Below are 10441 nucleotides of genomic sequence, written 5' to 3' on the forward strand. Positions count from 1 at the left end.
AGTGCAATTACTCATGCAGACAATCAAGTCACTTACAAAGACACAAACTTACTCATTCCATTAAATAGTCATTAAAGTGCGTTATATGCAATTACTAACAGACAATTAAGTTACATGAAAACACACAAAATGACTTATTCAGATGAAAAACTATTTAAATGTGACAAATGCAGTTAGTCATGCACGACGTCTGGTAGCATGAAACAACATAAAATGTCTCATTCTAGTGAAAAACCCTTTAAATGCAATGCTCATGCAGACAATCAAGTCACATGAAAAGACACAAACTTACTCATTCTGGTTAAAAGCCATTCAAGTACGTTATATGCGATTACTCATGCAGACAATCAAGTAGCATGAAAATACACTAAATGACTCATACTGGTGAAAAGTCATAATGTGAAAAATGTAATTACTCATTCAAAACGTCTAGTAGCATGAAAATGCACAAACAGACTCAATCCGTTGAAAAGCTACTTAAATTATAATCACTCGTGCATAAAATCTGGTAACCTGAAATTGCATAAAAAGACTCATTCTGGTGAAAAACCATTGAAATGTGATAAACAAAATTACTCATACAGTCAGGTAGTATGAAAAAACACAAAATGACTCATTTTGGTGATAAGCTATTTAAATGTGATTTATGTAATAATTACTCATGCATTAGAACAGGTAGCATGAAATTGCATAAAATGACTCATTCTAGTGAAAAGTCATTTTCATAATTGATATGATAAATGCAATTACCCATGCATATCTTTTAATGAGATGAAATTACATGAAAGGACCGATTCCGGTGAAAAGCCATTACGTGTTAATTCTTATACGCATGCAAATTGTCTGTAAAAGACACTGACTGTGCTTTTCAGTGAACTGTAAACTGTGAAGGATTGATTCGGATGCTGCGAAGGGAGGGTGTGTCTAGTATGCCAGGCACTGACTTTTATGCTATTGAGGCTGGCTCCATGGCCTGGTTGTCAATTATGGTCGTATAATCAGTTTCATTCGGTATTATTCATTGGGTCATCGGGTGCGTGGCACTTGACGGTTTAGCTTAGGTAAGTGTTTATATGCGCACGGTTGTTGAATGACGACCGTTATTTGTCGCGCCAGGCAAGGTTAAATTGTGAGGTGGGTAGGAATTTATCTATTGTATTAGGGCTACCCTAATTGGCGTATTCAGACAAGGCCATTTAAATGTGATATAATTACACATGCATAACTTCTGGTAGCATATTTCTTTATTATTTAAAAAAAAAAAAACAGCATTTTTGGGACATAATTTCAATATAATATATTATATCAATAAAGGCGTTGGCTACCCGTTCACTAATTAGCTAGGATATAGTATCTTTGAAATAATGTTCAGTCGAGAAGGGACCGAATGTGCGTACGTCATTTTTATCATCAACCGATAACGTAAACAATTAATATTTTTGTAGCCCATTCTATAGCAACATTATATTATGTAACCGTATGTAATATAATTTTGCACCATACAATAATAATTATTGCCTCTGTGCTAAATACAGTTTTTGAATACTTCAAACCCTCTTGCTCTAAGAAATCTCGTTTGTTGTTTGGTGTATTTTCGGTTTGTGTAAGTGGACGTTATGTCTTAGTGACATAAATTGAAGTGTATCAAACTCTTCTACCGTAAGCTAGTAGTTTTTTAAACCTTTTCGATCCTAATAGGAACTCATGTGACGCAAACGTATTTTGTTTTTACGAGAAACGGATGTCAGCCACTTGCTCAACCTAATAAGTCAACACTCCCTACACAGATTGAAAAACAATATGTGTACATGCCAGACCCAGGATTGAACCTGAAACCCACGACGCTATAAGTCGATGCTTAAGCCGCTTAGCCATCGTGGGACTGTTAGCTAGTTTATAGCTTTGTTTGGGCGATCCGACAATATTTTGCACACTTTTTCATTCTATTTATTTGTTTTCGCTGAATTAGAAGTACATATCACACGTTGTTTGACATTTTTTTTTAAATTTTAATGCCTGCCCAAACAAAACTATAATCGATAAAAATATTATTCTATCTATAAAATATATTATTTTATGTATGATTAAATGGCATAATTTTAGATATTTTATAGATAGATGAGTATTTTTTGATAAAGTATATTCTGTCATGGTTTGGTTCGCAGGGATAATTCACAATTTCAACTATATTATTTTATAAATAAATAATAATATCTTAGTATCTGAAAACAATAAACAGAAAAATATTTTTTACTTAAGTAAGAAATAAACTTACAATCGTAAAAAAAATGTTATATGATGTGAATTTGTCAAGGACCCCATCTTATTATTACTTAGATATATTTTTTTATTGTCATATTAAGGTATTATTATAATTTAGTTTGTAAATTTTTTTATGATGTAGGTACTTAACGGCCCACATGCCCAACGTAGGTAAAAATGGAGGTGATATGGTATTTTCAAATCAATAGCCTGAAAATTCCTTAAACGTTGTAGATAATATATTTATAAAATTTTGAAGCCTTAATATCTTTTATATTTAGTTTAAACATTTAGCGACTACATCAAGTATTTTTATTACATACAATAGTATTCTTTTAAACCTCTCGATCCGATGTTTTAGAATATAGTCCTATTTCAGCACTATTTGAGGCTAAGACTTTAGGTATCTAAACTAATCTGTAGTTTTATTTAAATGCTCTGTCCCATAACTGTACCACTGGCGTCCCATTACTATGTCAAAGATGTCCCATTACTATGTTTTCTAATTTTTTTCCGAAGAATAAAAATATCTATTAAATACTTTTGGTTATATTATTTTAACATGCATTTTCCTAAAATTCATTCCGGATGGTCCCTAGAGGCTAATATTCTTTGACTTACACACTTAAAAAAAAAAAAAATCCTATAGCATTCATCCTATTAAAAAAAAATACTACCTTATTCTTAGGGCAATATTTATTTTAAAACAATCATTATTCGTAGGATGTTTAGCACATTTGAATGGTCATAAACAAGCTTATAGTCAATTTTTTTATAATTATCTTCAAATGTGTTAATCATGCCCATTTTTTGAATAATAAAATGCCTAATTCTTGTCAAATTTATGTTCACAGAGATTTTAAAATATATTTTTTTATCGTTAATATTTCACTATATAATATTAACATTAGTGTTACTAACACTTTTAAAAATTAAAAAATCTTAACACCACTGCACATCGATGTACTTAAGTATGACTATATTCATAAACATTTGATCGAGAGGCTTAAAAGAATAATATTTTATGTAATAACAATGCAAATAAACATCAAATGTTTAATATAAATATAAAGGATATAAGTCTTCATAATTATATAAATAGATTATCTACAACGATTAAGGAATGTCCAGGGTTATGCTCTGAATATACCATAAAACCTCCGTTTTAACATACGTTGGGCCTGTGGCCCCTCAAGAGTTTTTTTTACTAATTCATAGTTTTAATATTTTTTATATTTAATTTAAAAAACATCGATTTTTTTTTTAAATATAAATGTGTGCAAGCTTCGTATTTTTGCGCTAGGTGCCTTGTACATCTATTCTGTACATAGGATTGCTATCGAGGGTAGTTTTCATTTTTATATCGCAGTATTAGCACGTATTGTAACAATTACAATAAGTTAGCATTCAAAACAGTCAAAACTGTCTATCCCGCTATAACACAGAGAGGTGCTGTTAAAACATAGCACGTATTGTAACAATTACTACAAACTTCTTGTAATTGTTACAATAAGTGCTAATACTTCGATACAAAAAAAAAGTACCCTCTATAGTTACCGATAGCAGCCGATAGTAGTCTTGTGTATAAAATAGATGCGATGATAGGTAAAGACACCTCTTTAATTGAATCGTTATACGTGTGACGTCACTAAATAAAAAAAATGTACACAATAATAGTTATGTACAAAGAGATTGGACGTGGTTCTGTCTAAATAAATTGTCAGCCGACGGAAGATTTTGTTTTGAATGAATGAGAATGATTTTTAGCCGTTTGAAGATAGAAGGAACCTGCTGATTATGATGATCGCTTGGTTAAAAATGTATTTAGTGACAATATGTATTATATTGTAATACGTATAAATAAAGAAAATCGGAAACTTATTTGGTTTTAATCGTTTTTATTCACACTATCCCATTCATAATAAGTAGCACCGGTTCGCACAAGGAAACTACTTTAATATAAGGTTCATCATTGTAACCCATATAGATATTGCCATCTCCCATCAGAGCGAAGAAGATGCATTCTTTTTCTTCGTTCGGTATGCTGGTTGCTGATCATCGTCTGTTATTTGGACTTGGGAGTGAACAAATAAATACCTCGGAATGGACTAAACGACGATTTTTATTTGTTTTATATTCATCCAGCAGTGAATTGACACCAGCTGATGATGATGACTATGTATTTCTACCTTATAACTTATTGTTTTAATATTATAAGTACTTCTCAGAACTGTGGTATATTTCTTTACAGAATCGCAAAGCGTCTCTGAGAATGCTGTGTCAATGAAAAATGATCAAGAAAATGTTGAATCACCGAGACCATTTAAAAACAATCGTCGCTCTGATCCCAATTCATTGAAGCAAAACAGAAGAAAGAAAAAAAAAACTGCATGGAAATCTTATCGATCTATGTGAGGGAAACAAATGGACTGTAAAGTAATAAAAAAGTCAGATGTGCAGTGTGGCCACATAAATGCAATGAAAACTTTGAGGCATTCCATATTTTCGAATTATTGGTCCATTGGTGATACGAAAAGACAAAGGATATAATATATCAGTTCATTAGTTGAGGAAGCAAACAAAGTAAACTGTCGTGCAGGAAGTATGTCAAGAAGGAACAAGACAAGAAATTTTTCCTTGGGACATTCAACATTTAGGATTTTTTTATAAGAAACGTTTTAAAAAGGAGAAATGAATTAAATGATGGCCAAGTCGACAAACAAGGAAAACACGTTCCAGCAATTAAGAAAGACGAAGAAATGCATAAATATATTATTGAGCATATTAATTCATTTGCGAGAGCGTTGTTGTTATGGGTTGGAATTATTAAAAGATATTATTAATTATATTTAACGTTTTCCTTTATTTCCGATTTATAACACAAAATCACATAACATATTTTTACTGGTAATATAAGGTTGAATATTACTAGGTACACAATGCGTGTTTCTTGTGAGACGTCCAACTGTAGAGTGTTTTTTTATTCTGGAATATTACTAGGAAGGAAACAATAAATATGATGCAAAAAAAACTTAAGAAACTAAAAGATGTAACATGTTTGAGCCGGTCGAACCCACTGGCTGACTCACTAACGGTACAAATTTGAATGGCACATAACACCTCCCTTCAAAAGAATAAACTTATGGTACACAATTTTTACCATGAGTTTGGTTAAAAGAAATTATAATCATATTAATACATTGGTTTTCGAAAATAGATTTTGTTGTGAACAATAGATTGTGATGTGTGACAAATAGATTTAGAACAATTGAAGTCATATTACATCCAGGTATATATATTTTTTTTTACATTTAGAAAAACAATAAAATTCTTAATATTAGTACATATTATAATAAAGTAAATAATAACATAATCCTTTGAATGAGATTATTTATTGTGAAAGATCTAAATTAGCTTGCTTATATCTATTTGTGTGAACCTTAACTAACTTATTCTGAACCTTAATTGTAACATTTAACGGACTGTTAACCTTGACAATTTCGTAAGGTCCTTGGAAATTAGGAGATAATTTTTTTGATTTATTTATTTTAGAGGCGTTATTGGTTAAATATATTTTATCACCGATTTCAAATGTTCTTGAAGTCTGTTTAAGGTTCTGTCGAGAGATTTTATTTTTCTGACAAGATTCACATTGTTTAATGTAATCTTTGATGTCTTTTTTCATATTCGTCCATTTGTATTTTAGACGTACGCGATTTAAGGTTCTGTGATATCCAGAATGTTCGTTTATGGGAGACTCATGATATTCTTTAAGTATTTGTGAAATTTCATTGTGATTAGGGTTAATTATCGTATTTATTTCTGAAGCTATTTCCTTGGACATCGATTTATCATTCGAAATACAGTGTGCAATCGATTGTTTTTGATTTTTAAGAGATTCGTCGGTTTCATTCAAGTTGACATTGACATTTTGTTTCTCGATGAAGTCATTGTATGAATACGAAGGATTACACGCTGAAGAATTATTTATGAGAACAGTACTTTGATTGTCAATTTGAGACAAAGCGTTAGTATTAGAGTTTGTAAAATCAACGAAACTTTCGTGTTCGTTAAATGGTTCCAGAGTTATTTTATTTGATAAGATATTGACTGACTTAATACTGTTGTTGACGATTGTGGCATATACTTTATTTCCTGGAAGTACCTTTGCAAGAGTACGTGATAAGTATACGTCTGGATGTATTTGGATATTTGGTATTACACCTTCGTTAATTTCAGGATTTTGAACAACTTATTCTATAAGGGTTTTAGATCTAGGCTTTAAAGTATAAAAAGGATTGATTTTATTGAATATAGGAATAATTTCATCGTGAATATGGAATGTATTTGTTTCGTAGTCAATCTTTGCATTATTATTGACGAAAAAGTCATGACCTAGTAATCCGTCTAAAGGAACATTAGTGACATGGTTTGGAATAATGTGAATAGTATGACGAATTTGCATATATTTTAAAGGAAATGTTAAATTAACTGTTCCGATAGTTTTTACTGGATTCGGAGAGTTATCGATACCTTTGAGCGTGACGAGTTCAGTTTCATTAACAAGTTCGTTTCCATCTAGGGAACTTATTTTTACTAATGAAATGTCGGCGCCTGTATCAATCAATAATTTTAGATTTTTTTTTTCTGTATATGGAAATTCAACATACGCTGTACTTGGTTCTAATGAAAATATTCTGCCTGAATGCTTTGCACGTTCCGGGAGGAGGCAGGTCTCCTGGAGTGCTGGAAGTTTAAAGTGTTTGGATAATTTTGCGAATTTTGTGAATTTTGCGGAGATTGATCGAAAGAAACATTTGGATTTGTTTGATTAGTTTGAAGCTGAGAAGGATTCGAATTATTTTTAAAACGATTATTGTACTGTCGTTTTCTGCACTCTTTGATTAAGTGTCCTGATTTTTTGCAATATCTGCACACTTTATTTACTGAAGTTTTGAACTGATTTATGTTTTGATTATTGTAAATGAAATGATGCGACTGAGTATGATAATTATTTTTAGAGTTTATGTGCATACCTTTGAAATCGTTTAAAATCTTATCCTCGTCTATAGCCACATTTGCTGCTTCTGTTAATGTTGTTGGTTTAGACAATCGAACTACCATAGACGTTTGAGGATGGATTCCTAGCATGAAGGTATTTAGAGCGCTATCCTCGATTTGTTTAATGCGACCTTTTAACTCGTCGTCATCCTTATGTATAAGTCTAATTGCGTTGATGAGGTTATTTCTGCAATTTTCTACACGCTGAATAAATTTGATAATAGGTTCTTTATAATTCTGTTTGCAATTTCTGAGTTCTAATTCTAATTGAGACGTATGTTTATTTTCACCGTAAGTAGTGTTTAGGAAAGATTTGAAATTTTCATAAGATTCAAATTTATAATTTGAAATTGTATATTTGGCGTTACCTACTACGCAGTGAATCATGTATTTTAACAGGACGGGTTTTAATTCATTCGGACATATCTCAAAAGCTGTATCACAGTCATTAAGAAATGGATAAAGATTTTTCTTTTCTCCATCGAAGGTTGAAATAAATTTCATCAAGGTATCTAAACTTAGTGACGACATAGTATTATTGTAGTGATTGATAATTTTCATATAAATGAAGAATAATTAATTTACCGTTCTGTTGTGGAGAATAAATACCTACACTTTACACTGTCACTGTTACAGACACTAAGCTCTTGACACTCGGAGATTATGTCTTGAAGATATTGGAGATTTGAAGACTTGGAGACTTGAAGATCTGATGGACGCTTGAAGAATATGAAGCTGTAGCTTGAAGCATTTGAAGCTGGAGCTTGAAGAATTGGAGTTGGAGCTTGTAGAAAAGGAGTTGGAGCTTGAAGAATTCGAGATTGGAGTTCGAAGAATTGAAGATTTGAGTTTGTAGAATTGGAGTTGGAGCTTGAAGAATTCGAGATTTGAGTTTGACGAATTCGAGATTGGAGTTTGAAGAATTGGAGTTGGAGCTTGAAGAATTCGAGATTTGAGTTTGATTAATTCGAGTTTTGATTTTGAAGAATTGGAGATTATTCGTCGAATTTAGGAATTTGAAGACTCTTGGAGACAGGAGTTTGTTGGTCTTCTCTTGTAGATTTGAAGATATAGAAGATTCTTGATTTAATGATTTTGAAGATTTAGGAGAATATACAACTTTATATTATTAATTAGATTTTTAATTTCCGTTCGTTTTTCACAACGATGTACTTTAAAAAAACAATTAGTTTATACGTAATATTATTATGTGTTTTATTTTTAGGATTCTTGCTATTTTTAAAGAATTTGAATTCACCGTTAATTTATTTCACGTTATTTAGCTTTATCCACACTTCCTGACACCAATTTTATGTTATGGGTTGGAATTATTAAAAGATATTATTAGTTATATTTAACGTTTTCCTTTATTTCCGATTTATAACACAAAATCACATAACATAATATTATTACTGGTATACTAATACAAGGTTGAATATTACTAGGTACACAATGCGTGTTTCTTGTGAGACGTCCGGCTGAAGAGTGTTTTTTATTCTGGAATACTACTAGGAAGGAAACAATAAATATAATGCAACAAACTTAAGAAATGAACAAGATGTAACATGTTTCAGCCTGTCGAACCCACTGGCTGACTAACTAACGGTACAAATTTGAATGGCACATAACAATATATACGTTTGACTTACTATTAAAAGTCCACCTCTACCCTTCGCCACTTCAAAACACGTACCTACATATATAAAATAGTTTAAGTAAGTAGGTAGTCATAACATACCCAATTAAAACATGCATACATCGTTACCTATTATTATGAAACAATATTGGTTTTAATTAATAATTGTCAATTCTTAATAAATTTAAGATAACATATAAGGTTTTCATAAACATACATTTCTCCTAGTTTCAATTTATTCGAGGAGAAATTCCAATCATAACAACACCACAAACAGAATTATAACAGGTAGGTACCTAACTACCTAAGGAAATATTCTGCTTGGTCTCGCATGCCAAGTGAGTAAGTCCAAAACCATTTGAAATTTTAGGTTTCGATATGCGCTAACGCCTTATTGAAATTATTGAAAATTCTTAGATACAAACCGACCAGTGACGTCCCGTGGGGGTAAGCAGATTGAGCGTCGCTTGGGGCCGGCAGGTACTCGAACGGCGACAAATCGATCGAGGTAGGTATATATATATAAATAGGTACCAAAACTTAGTATGTATCGACGTTTCCATTAAAATTCCATTAAAACGTTGGCATTTCAATTAGATTTAGTGGTATATATTTTGTTAGTGATGTATACAATACGTTCTCAGATAGGTAGGTATCGAAGTCATGAAATTATGATAAATATACTGTATAAAAAATGGGGCGGTATTTTGTCTAGGAATGTCACTAAAATCGACACTCTTGTTGGACTCTGAACAATAATAACAACTGCTATAACATGAGCACCGCGATGGCCGAGTGGTAATGTATCCGCTTGGTAAGTCGAGGGTCTCGGGCTCAAATCCAGGGTCTGGTAAAATTCACTTGTTGTTTACTCTGTGTAATCCAGAGCATGGACCAAATAGGTAGAGCAAGTGGTTAACATCCATTTCTCGTAAAAAGTAATCGTGGGGCGGCAAGATCCACAAAGGATTGTGGAGCCAATTAATAGTTATAATATCAAACTTTTAAATTATAAAGTGTTATGTGATTGTTTTTTTACAGCTAATTATAATAAAAGAATAATATTATATAGTTTAACCTATTTTATTATCCAAACCCCATATTATAACAGGGCTGCCAATTACATTTTCAAAACAAAAATATAATTTTTTTTTTTTTTTTTGAATATTGAAGATAGGTACAAAAACATCAGACACAAACCCGTCGCTATAATACCTCATGAGTTCCGTCACCATGGACTACCCTCCCTCTGATACAAAAGAGATCTACGCGCAGCTTGTTTCACATGTCGCGGACGTAGCAATGACCCTAGGAATGTCGTACGACCTTGTTCTTGCACTATTCCCCAACACTGGGTAATCAATGGGCATACATTGCAGTTATGAAGTAATTCACATGTGTGTCATTTCATAGATTTAATGATGACTAATTTGCGATCATCTATTTGAGCATACTTTGCATATATAAGGTTTTTCACCTGCA

This window comes from Rhyacophila brunnea, unplaced genomic scaffold (genome assembly GCF_057557595.1).
Source record: "Rhyacophila brunnea isolate RB1 unplaced genomic scaffold, BYU_Rbru_1.0 scaffold_13, whole genome shotgun sequence".
In the NCBI taxonomy this organism is placed as follows: domain Eukaryota; kingdom Metazoa; phylum Arthropoda; class Insecta; order Trichoptera; family Rhyacophilidae; genus Rhyacophila; species Rhyacophila brunnea.